Raw genomic sequence first — 8,995 nt, forward strand, 5'->3', positions numbered from 1 at the left:
TTTTTCTGTTGTATTTATTAAGTTCAAGTATTCCGAGCGAATTCAAAGTTATTCTATTTTATGGTGAATGGCTATCCTTTCCTTGACAAAAAAAGGAGATAAGCGTCAAGTCTTAATATCATAGCTCCATAAGCTAATCGTCTTCTGTCGTTTTGAATTGTAACAAGACCTAATAAAAAAAAGGAGACATACCTCACTTAATGGAATGTCTCTTTTTATTTCCCTAACGGTACGAGATGGGGCAATTCCGACTGCATTATTTAATTCCTCGTGCTGGGTTTATCACCGACATATACATAACTCATTTTCGATCAAAATCGCATGCGTCGCCCTTTTAAATATCACAGCTGATCTTATCCCCGTCATTAGGCACAAGCATTGTCACAAAATTTGTATCTTTGTTGACCCTCCCCCCTTCAAACATTAGCCAATGCGACTGTAGACCGTACCACTGACTAGAGGCAAATCCAGGGAGTGGAAAGGACCATGTCCCTACGACTTTTCTTGCTCCCTCATTTAATTTTTTCTCTTGTTTTACCTTTTTTTAAATTAAATTGTCAATTTATTCCATTATTGTCGCCCCTGTCACATTACCCTCCACCCCAAGATATTGTTCTAGATCCACCTTTAGTACTTGGCCGTGCTAACTAAAAGTGTGACATTACTTTACAGGAGAGCCAAATAACAAAAACAAAATGTCTGCTACTGCCGCTTCGAAGGGTGAGGGAATTCAGAATTATTCCATTTTATAGTGTATGTCTCCTATTTCCTATAGATAAGATAATCCTCTTCTTTCAAAAGAATTCCGAGGGAATTCAAAATTAATCCATTTTTTGGTATATGTCTCCTTTTTCTTAGCAAAAAAGGGATAAATGTCAGGTCCCATGTTATAGCCCCATAAGATGACCTTCTTCTGTCAACACAGACGTATGTTTCTTTTTATTTTCGTAACAGTAAAAGATAGGTCAATTTTGACTCCACCGTTCGATTTCTCGTCCTGAGTTGACACATACATAACTCACTTTTGACTAAAATGGGATGTGTCCCACTTTTAATTGTCACTGTCGCACTGCCCGTAAATATACAACAGAGATATTGGCCAAAATTGTGCTTCTTGGACGGTGGGGTGGGGTTTTAAAGGAACTAGTTCCTTGGGGCTTGAACTGGTGAAAAAGCGATAGAATACTCGTATATGACAAGAATCCAAAATCTATTTAATTTTGTGGGAATTGAGCATCTTGGAAGGAGACCTGGATGACTTCCTCAAGACTTCAATTACAGAGATGAACGGGGACTTTCCAACCGAAATTTTCCTATAATTTCTTTTTTTTATGTATATACTTCATTTAGTTAATGTTTTTTGAAATTTCCTATCTCCATGAAAATATTCCCAAATATGTGCTCGTGAAGATGTAACCATATATTCAGAAAAAGTTATAAAAAAGCAAATATATACACCAAATAATAATTTTAATTTAAAACAAAAATGAATGCTGCTATTCAGTGATATTGCACATTCAGGGAAATAAAAGCTCATTACTGTAATATCTAGAGTTGGACATCATAGGAAAATATTTTCAGTATAATTATTTTAGAAGTATTATAAAAATTATTTTCTTCACTTATATTTAGGAGAGAAAAAAAGGAGGTTGAAAATCAAAAATAAAAATAATTAGGTTCAGTTGAAGTTGTTACCACGTAATCTTTTATCCGCTATATACCAACACAGGCTACAAGATGCCTATCGGAACGAAATAATTGCCCTGAAGATGTATTTAACTCTGCATATATTAGTTGCTTCTAATGAAAGAAGCTTTATCAAATTAAAGGGCAATCAAGAACTATCTTTGAAACAATAGGGCTGAGCAGCAATTAGCAAGCCTTAGTATATTAAACATATAACATGAAATGGTTTCGAAGCTTTCCTAAGATTGCATTATTGATTATACGTAATTTAAATTGTACGTGTAAATTGTCTGTGTCACCAAAAAAGTGTTGTTACATGGAGTCTTAAAAATTTTTCTTGAACCAAGCTCTATATTTTAGGATGTACAAAAATAAACTATATTAAGAATAAAAAATAATTGAATAAATGCACAATCAAAAAATATATTTTTTTACAGAAATAAAATACCCATATTTGAAAGCTAATGTGGATTTCGCGATATAGGGGCACCAAATATCATTTTCCCTAGCGAGCCGTCAGGTCAGGATCCGTCCCTGCGTGCCCCACGCCAGTTTTGATATCCCTATACCTTCATTGAAAAAAGAAGACAATTTTGACCTCTTAATTTTGAAAAATAGCTTTTGTTATGCCTCGCTGCATTTGTCAATTGAATTGACAGGCATTGTCGATGGCAACACAGTCTTTTTTCTTCCTTATTAAATAAAAAAACTAGTTTTTTTTAACTAAAAGTAAGGAGCGACATTAAAACTTAAAACGAACAGAAATTACTCCATATATGAAATGGGTTGTCCCCTCCGCAATCCCTCGCGCTTTACGCTAAAGTTTTTAATTGTTTTAAAAAGTAGAATTGTGGCAAAGAGTCAAACATTAGCGTCAACAGCGAGGGATTGTGGAGGGGACAACCCATTTCATATACGGTATGCGGAGTAATTTCTATTCGTTTTAAGTTTTAATGTAGCTCCTTACTTTCAGTTAAAAAAACTAGTTTTTTTATTTAATTTCTGAATGTTTTTGAATTAATGCAGGTTTGATTTTGGCTCTCCGTACATAACTATTAAAATGAAATTTGCATAATAATTCTTTTTTTGGCTAAATGCCTTTCTCTTAGTTTTGATCAGACGATTTTGTGAAATAAGGGGTGGGGGAGGAGGCCGAGTTGCCCTCCAATTTTTTGGTCACTTAAAAAGGGCACTGGAAATTTAATTTCCGTTCGAACGAGCCCTCTGGCGAAACTCTAGGACCACTGGGTCGACCCAGTATATATTTGCACATTAGGGGAGGGGTATAGTATTTGGACGGTTTGAAGTTATAAAACAATTTTTACTTCATAGCATGTAGAATGGTTGTAGCTAACGCACTTTGCATGCAGAGACGCTACACTTTACTAACACCCCCTCCCCTAATATGCAAATATATACCCTAAATTTGTTTCTAAAGTATTATATTCTCATCATATTTTGTGATATTTTATTAGAATCAAGAGTCATAGAAACAGGTTCTAATTAAATGAAGCCCTTAAGCGAGTGACGTATAAAACATAGTACCTAAACCAGCTTCCATTCTGTGTATGAAGTCTTGCTACCAAACTGCTGACTTCTTCATTTTAGGGACTCATGACTCGTCACGGCCCGACTTATCGACGGCTAGTTCCTTGTTTTTACTTTAAAAATTTTGGTATTTGGTCAATTAATTGAAAACAGGTATATGTCTCTAGGCCTTGGTTTCGTTTTTGATTATTGTATTGTCGGCTGTTTCTCGCAGAAGCTGCATAAAATTTTTCCTTAAATGTAATTTTTGTCCAGTAATTTTGAACATCGTAAGTAAAAGGCAATGCTTTCAGGACTTTAATTTCAATTGTGACTTTTAAATTTAATTGTATCGAGAAATCCATGCTAACCCTGCTGACTACACTTCAGATGCAGTAGCCAGTAACTGGTATACTTTGCTCGGACACGATTCCCCTTTTAGAACCTTTCAAAATGTGAATTCAAGCATGACATAATGGCGTTTGTTGCTATGCGAGGAAACTAGTTTCAAAATAGCTCTGTTCTCCCTTGGCTTTCCGCCTAAATATTAAATTCATTTTGTCAACGCGCCTCACGTCAGGGAGACAAAACAAATCAGATAAATTCTCATCGTTAAACTGTTACGTCTTTATAATTACCTTTTTAGTAAAGGGAAAAAGACTTTTAATATGAAGCCAGACGTAGAAAGGTGAAAGAGGGAAGAGGGGGAATGTCGGCCAATACTCTGTTCAAAAGTTGTCTAATCGTTAGTAAAGCAATAATTTCACACGACTGTATTTTCGTTCCTTAGAAAGCAGTGGCGGATCATTTACGGAGGTGGAACGAAATGACAGAAGAATGGGAATGTCCCCATTGGGCGACATTTTGAGTATTTTTTTGCATATGCAAAAGAAATACGTATTCATATAAAAATTCGAGCGGATCCGGATGCAATTTAACTTTTTATTTCCTGAATAAATTTGAATGACAGTGCAATACCCTCTCCCCACAATAAGCACGTGGATTTAAATGAATCCTTGTTCGTATTTGATGCAAGAATCCCCACAAATAAGAAATAATATAACATATTAGGGTGTGCTGATTCATACTCCATCAAGGCACGTTTTATTCTATAATTAAGGATAAATAGTTTAAAACGGCTAATACTCAAAATGCCCACGACTCAAAATGCCAACAACTAAAAATGCCCACGACTCTAAATGCCTACGGCTCATAATACCCGTGACTCAAAATGCCCACAATTGGATAAATTTTAGGCTTTAGTCCTTAATTGGGGATGAGACGAGGGGTTGCTCACTCCCAAAAACCCGTGTACACCGAGTGCCGGTGCCGGAAGGCGCTGGGAGGGTGCCATTTCATCTTAGACAGGGTAAAAACTGAAAAAAGTGGAAGGTGCCGGGTGGGTGACGGGTGGGTGACGGGAGGTGCCGGGAATGAGTGTGTGAGTTTGACACAGGATTTCTGATTCTCCCCCCAAAGTCACCGGATCCATTCCGGACTTGAAGTGTAACATCTGAGACACGAGGTATTTTCAAATATCAAGTTTCATTAAGATCCAATCACCAGTTCAAAAGTTTAGTTGCCTCAAGATTCCAGATTCCCCATCCCTTCACTCCCCCCACGATGGTCGGCACCCTCCCATTGCCTTCCGGCACCGGCACCCAGTGTACATGGGTTTGGGGAGTGATCAACCCCTCGTCTCATCCCCAATTAAGGACTGAAACCTAAAATTTGTCCAATCATGGGCATTTTGAGTCGTGGGCATTTTGAGCCGTGGGAATTTTGAGTTGTTGGCATTTTTCTTGGGCAAAAAGATCGTGGTGATTTTGGAAACCACCCTTTAAAACATAGATGCCTTCTCAATATGGGAAAAATATTTCAGAAGTAGAGAAGCTTGTGTATTTTTTTACCGTATCTTGGATGCTTAAGGATTCAACCCTAGCCGAAATAACATGTCCTTAAAAACAGCTAAACTGGGTGAAACGCTATTCTCAGCTTCCGCCCTCCAGTAGAATTAATGCTACGTAGCACAATAACCAAATCAGAAAAATATTTATCGTCACAAATAGGGGTATTTGAATATATCGGAGAGATGATTAACATCCCTTAGGGAAGATTAGAAAAATTCCATAAACCATATCACAATACTTGATACCCAACAAACATAGGTTTGTTGGGTATCATTGCTTAAACCTTATAAATTATGTTTGGTATCATTTATAAAACAAAACTTTAGTTTATTCAGGGTGGGGGGGTAGGTTGTGTTAGCATTTCTAATACACAGAATAATTCGTGGTAGTTTTAGATTTAGCGCTGTTATTTACTTTTATTTAAAAAACTTGTTTTTTTTCTATCTAATAAAAAAATAGAAATGCTTTATTCAATAGACCTTGAAAGGAAGGTCAATATTGAGAGATAAACTGTGATGAAACCCATCAAAAGCTAGGAGCGAATCCTAGCCGTTACCAGGAAAGAAATCCTATGCAAATTTCGTTGAAGTAAGGATGCTAGGGCTGTTTTAAAAAGTTAAAAAAAAATTAGTTTTAATTTTCAAATTTTAATGTAAGTTTATATATATATATATATATATATATATATATATATATATATATATATATATATATATATATATATATATATATATATATATTGGTGTTGTACTTGTGCTGAAGACAGCCCTTAAATATAGGGCCGAAGCATTCACTGAATTGAATTCCACTGTCTTGAGAAATTTCTTTATTGTTTCTTAGTTATGATTGTTTGATATTAAATATAAAAATAATGTTTTTTTTCTGGAAAGTAAGGAGCAATATTAAAACTTAAAATGAACAGAAATTATTCCGTATATTAAAGGCGCTGTCTCCTACTCAATACTCCGCTCTTTACGCAACTTGTTTTTTTTTATATTTGATTTTTGGACATTTTTGAATTAATGCAGGTTTTGATTTTGGCTCACCGTACATGAATAACTAAAACGAAAATCGTATATTTATTTTACTTTTTTCGGCTAAATGGGTTTCTCAAAGTATTGATCGGACGATTTTGAGAAGAAAGCGGTGTGGGAGGGGGCCTAGTTGCCCTCGAAAGTTTTTGGTCACTTAAAAGGGGCAATAGAACTTTTAATTTCCGTTAATGAGCCTTCTTGTGATATTCTAAGACGACCGGGCCGATACAATCACCCCTGCGGAAAAAGAAACAAAAAACAAACAAATAAACACGTATCCGTGATCTTTCTTCTGGCAAAAAATACAAAATTCCGCATTTTTGCAGATAGAAGCTTGAAACCTCTACAGTAGGATTATCTGATACGCTGAATCTGATGGTGTGATTTTTATTAAGATTCTATGATTTTAGTGGGTGTTTCCCCATTTTTTCAAAAATAAGGCACATTTTTTCAAGCTCTGAACTTTTGATGGGTAAAACTAAACCTGATGAAACTTATGTATTGTAAATCATAATCATATTTAAAATCCTGAAAGTCTGATTCTTTTGATGTATGTATTGATATAAAAGTTTTGATTTCAGAGTTTCGGTTACTATTGAGCCAGGTCGCTCCTTAATTCAGTTCGTTACCACGAACTGTTTGATGGAAAGGCAGTGCGGTCTTCGTCGCTATTAATTGTAAATGCTGTATCCTTCCAGCTACAAATTCGAGATTTGCTCTTAGAAAAAAACATGAAAAATATATTCAGCCTGAAAAAATCACCCCAGTACACCTTTCCATTAGTTCAGTAGAAATGAATGCACCCAACTGTTCCCTACGAGTTGAGTTACTTTACCTATTGACGTTGCCAAAGGAGAGGACCTTTCCCCATGAAACTTCACTCGTCCCCTCTTCTATCCCCACCACTCCACGAATGAAGCCACGCCGATTCTTCACTCCAAAACTTTGGCATGTACCCTGGCGGGATAATTGCGGTTCCAATTTAACTAAATGAAATCCAAAGGGGTGTTTCGAGCCATTGCTCCTTACGAACTTGCGGTCAGGGCATGCCAGCCCCCCTAGATCCACCCCTGAGTAATCATTGCATGTTAACTTGCCCCTACTACATCAAAATTCTCTGAATGTTGTAACTGGATGTTCAAATATCGTTTATATAATAAATATTCGAAAAGTATGGTTAATACTAATGAAATAAAACAAAATATGATGAAAATATAATACTTTAGTAAGAAAGTTATTAAAACTACCACCAGAGCACGGTATATTAAATATATAGCCTAGCCTAGGTACCTTGTTTTGCCCCTCAACCCCAAAAACTATTCAGAAATATCGTTCATGGAGTGAGAAACTCCTGTTTGCCTAGCGCGCCAAAAGCAATTGTATTGTTCAGGACAATGCTTGACTAGTTTTTGTCCTATGAGCGTGTCACAAATTCTCGAGTGTTAATTAATGTAACCGATAAGTACAACTGGACATCCCAAGCCGTTCCAGGAGCGTTGAAGATATATGATTTTGATAAACCCGCAAAACATAGGGTCTTACGAAAAACAAAGCTGCTTAATGTATATACATTACAAATCTTTGCTTAGGGCCATTTGCTTGTTTTCTTTGGTTTATTTATATTAATAAATCGATCTTTCTCAAAAAAAAAGAAGAAAAAAATCCTATAGAAGCTTGTAATACATTGAGATACACATCTTCAATTGTTTTTCGCTGACACACGAATTTTGAAGCTATGACTGTAGCAAAGATAAACATTCCTAAAAGAAAACAGGAAAAAGAATTTAAGGAAATGTACCTCTTTCTGCAATCAAAATTTTAACATTATTTTTTATACTTGTTTCATCACTTCTACCATAAATATAGCATATTTAAGGCTTCGAAAAAGATTTCGGATATAAAAAAACAATATCAAAATTTATGAGTTTAAAATTTTAAATCATCAAACATTTCTTTTTGCATTTATTTGTGTTTATCAAACTTCTTTTGATAAGGAGGATCAACTTGATGTTGCAGTTCATCAAATATTTTAATTATTCTCAAATCATAACATTAATAATTTTTGTAGGGCTTCAGTCAAAAATAGTTGGACATCTCCGCTTGATCTCATGAAGCTCGTAAAGTTTCTCAATAAGTTCTTTCATGCAGGCAATAATGGAGAATGACAGTAGGGATCATTTTTCCGAACATAATATACCTATTTAACCGCGCTCGTAGAGTAGGAGCTTATATGCTAGCTACCTGGTCAGTCAGCTGTAAGTTAATAACTAGCATTTAATCAGTTTACAGGTGGAGTAGAGAAAATTGCAATCCCTATTAGTAGTTCTTCCCAAGTGGTCAAATGTTTCACGTCCGCGATGTGTTACATTAGCACTTAATTTATTCTACTTGAGTTGAAGAACACTTGTATTGTGTACTTTTAATATTTTGGCAAGTGTTCTGTTTTTGGCTTTGAAAATCCAAAAACTCAAAAGGAGGTATCGATCTTTGCTGAACTATAAAACTATCGTCCTAATAGCTATTTTCGAACATTAAATAACATATTTATAAGCATCATTTTGATGGACTTTGTCTTAAGGAGCACAGCAAAGGCAATGGGAGAACATGGAATCAGTTTCATTGTAGAGCTATATTAAGAGAAAGGTTGAAATGGCTAGGACATTTCCTGGGGAGGAGAAATTGTAAAAGATCGTCCTTGTTGTTATCATCATTGTGCAAATACCGAAAGGCAGGTCAACCTTGAGTGAAACGGAGGAAACCGTAAGAAAAGGTTAAATGCTAATAGAACTGTTTGGGAGGGTGTAAAGTGGCAAGCTTTGAACATATTGGCATGGAGGA

Source organism: Artemia franciscana, chromosome 12, assembly GCF_032884065.1.
Source record: "Artemia franciscana chromosome 12, ASM3288406v1, whole genome shotgun sequence".
Lineage (NCBI taxonomy): Eukaryota > Metazoa > Arthropoda > Branchiopoda > Anostraca > Artemiidae > Artemia > Artemia franciscana.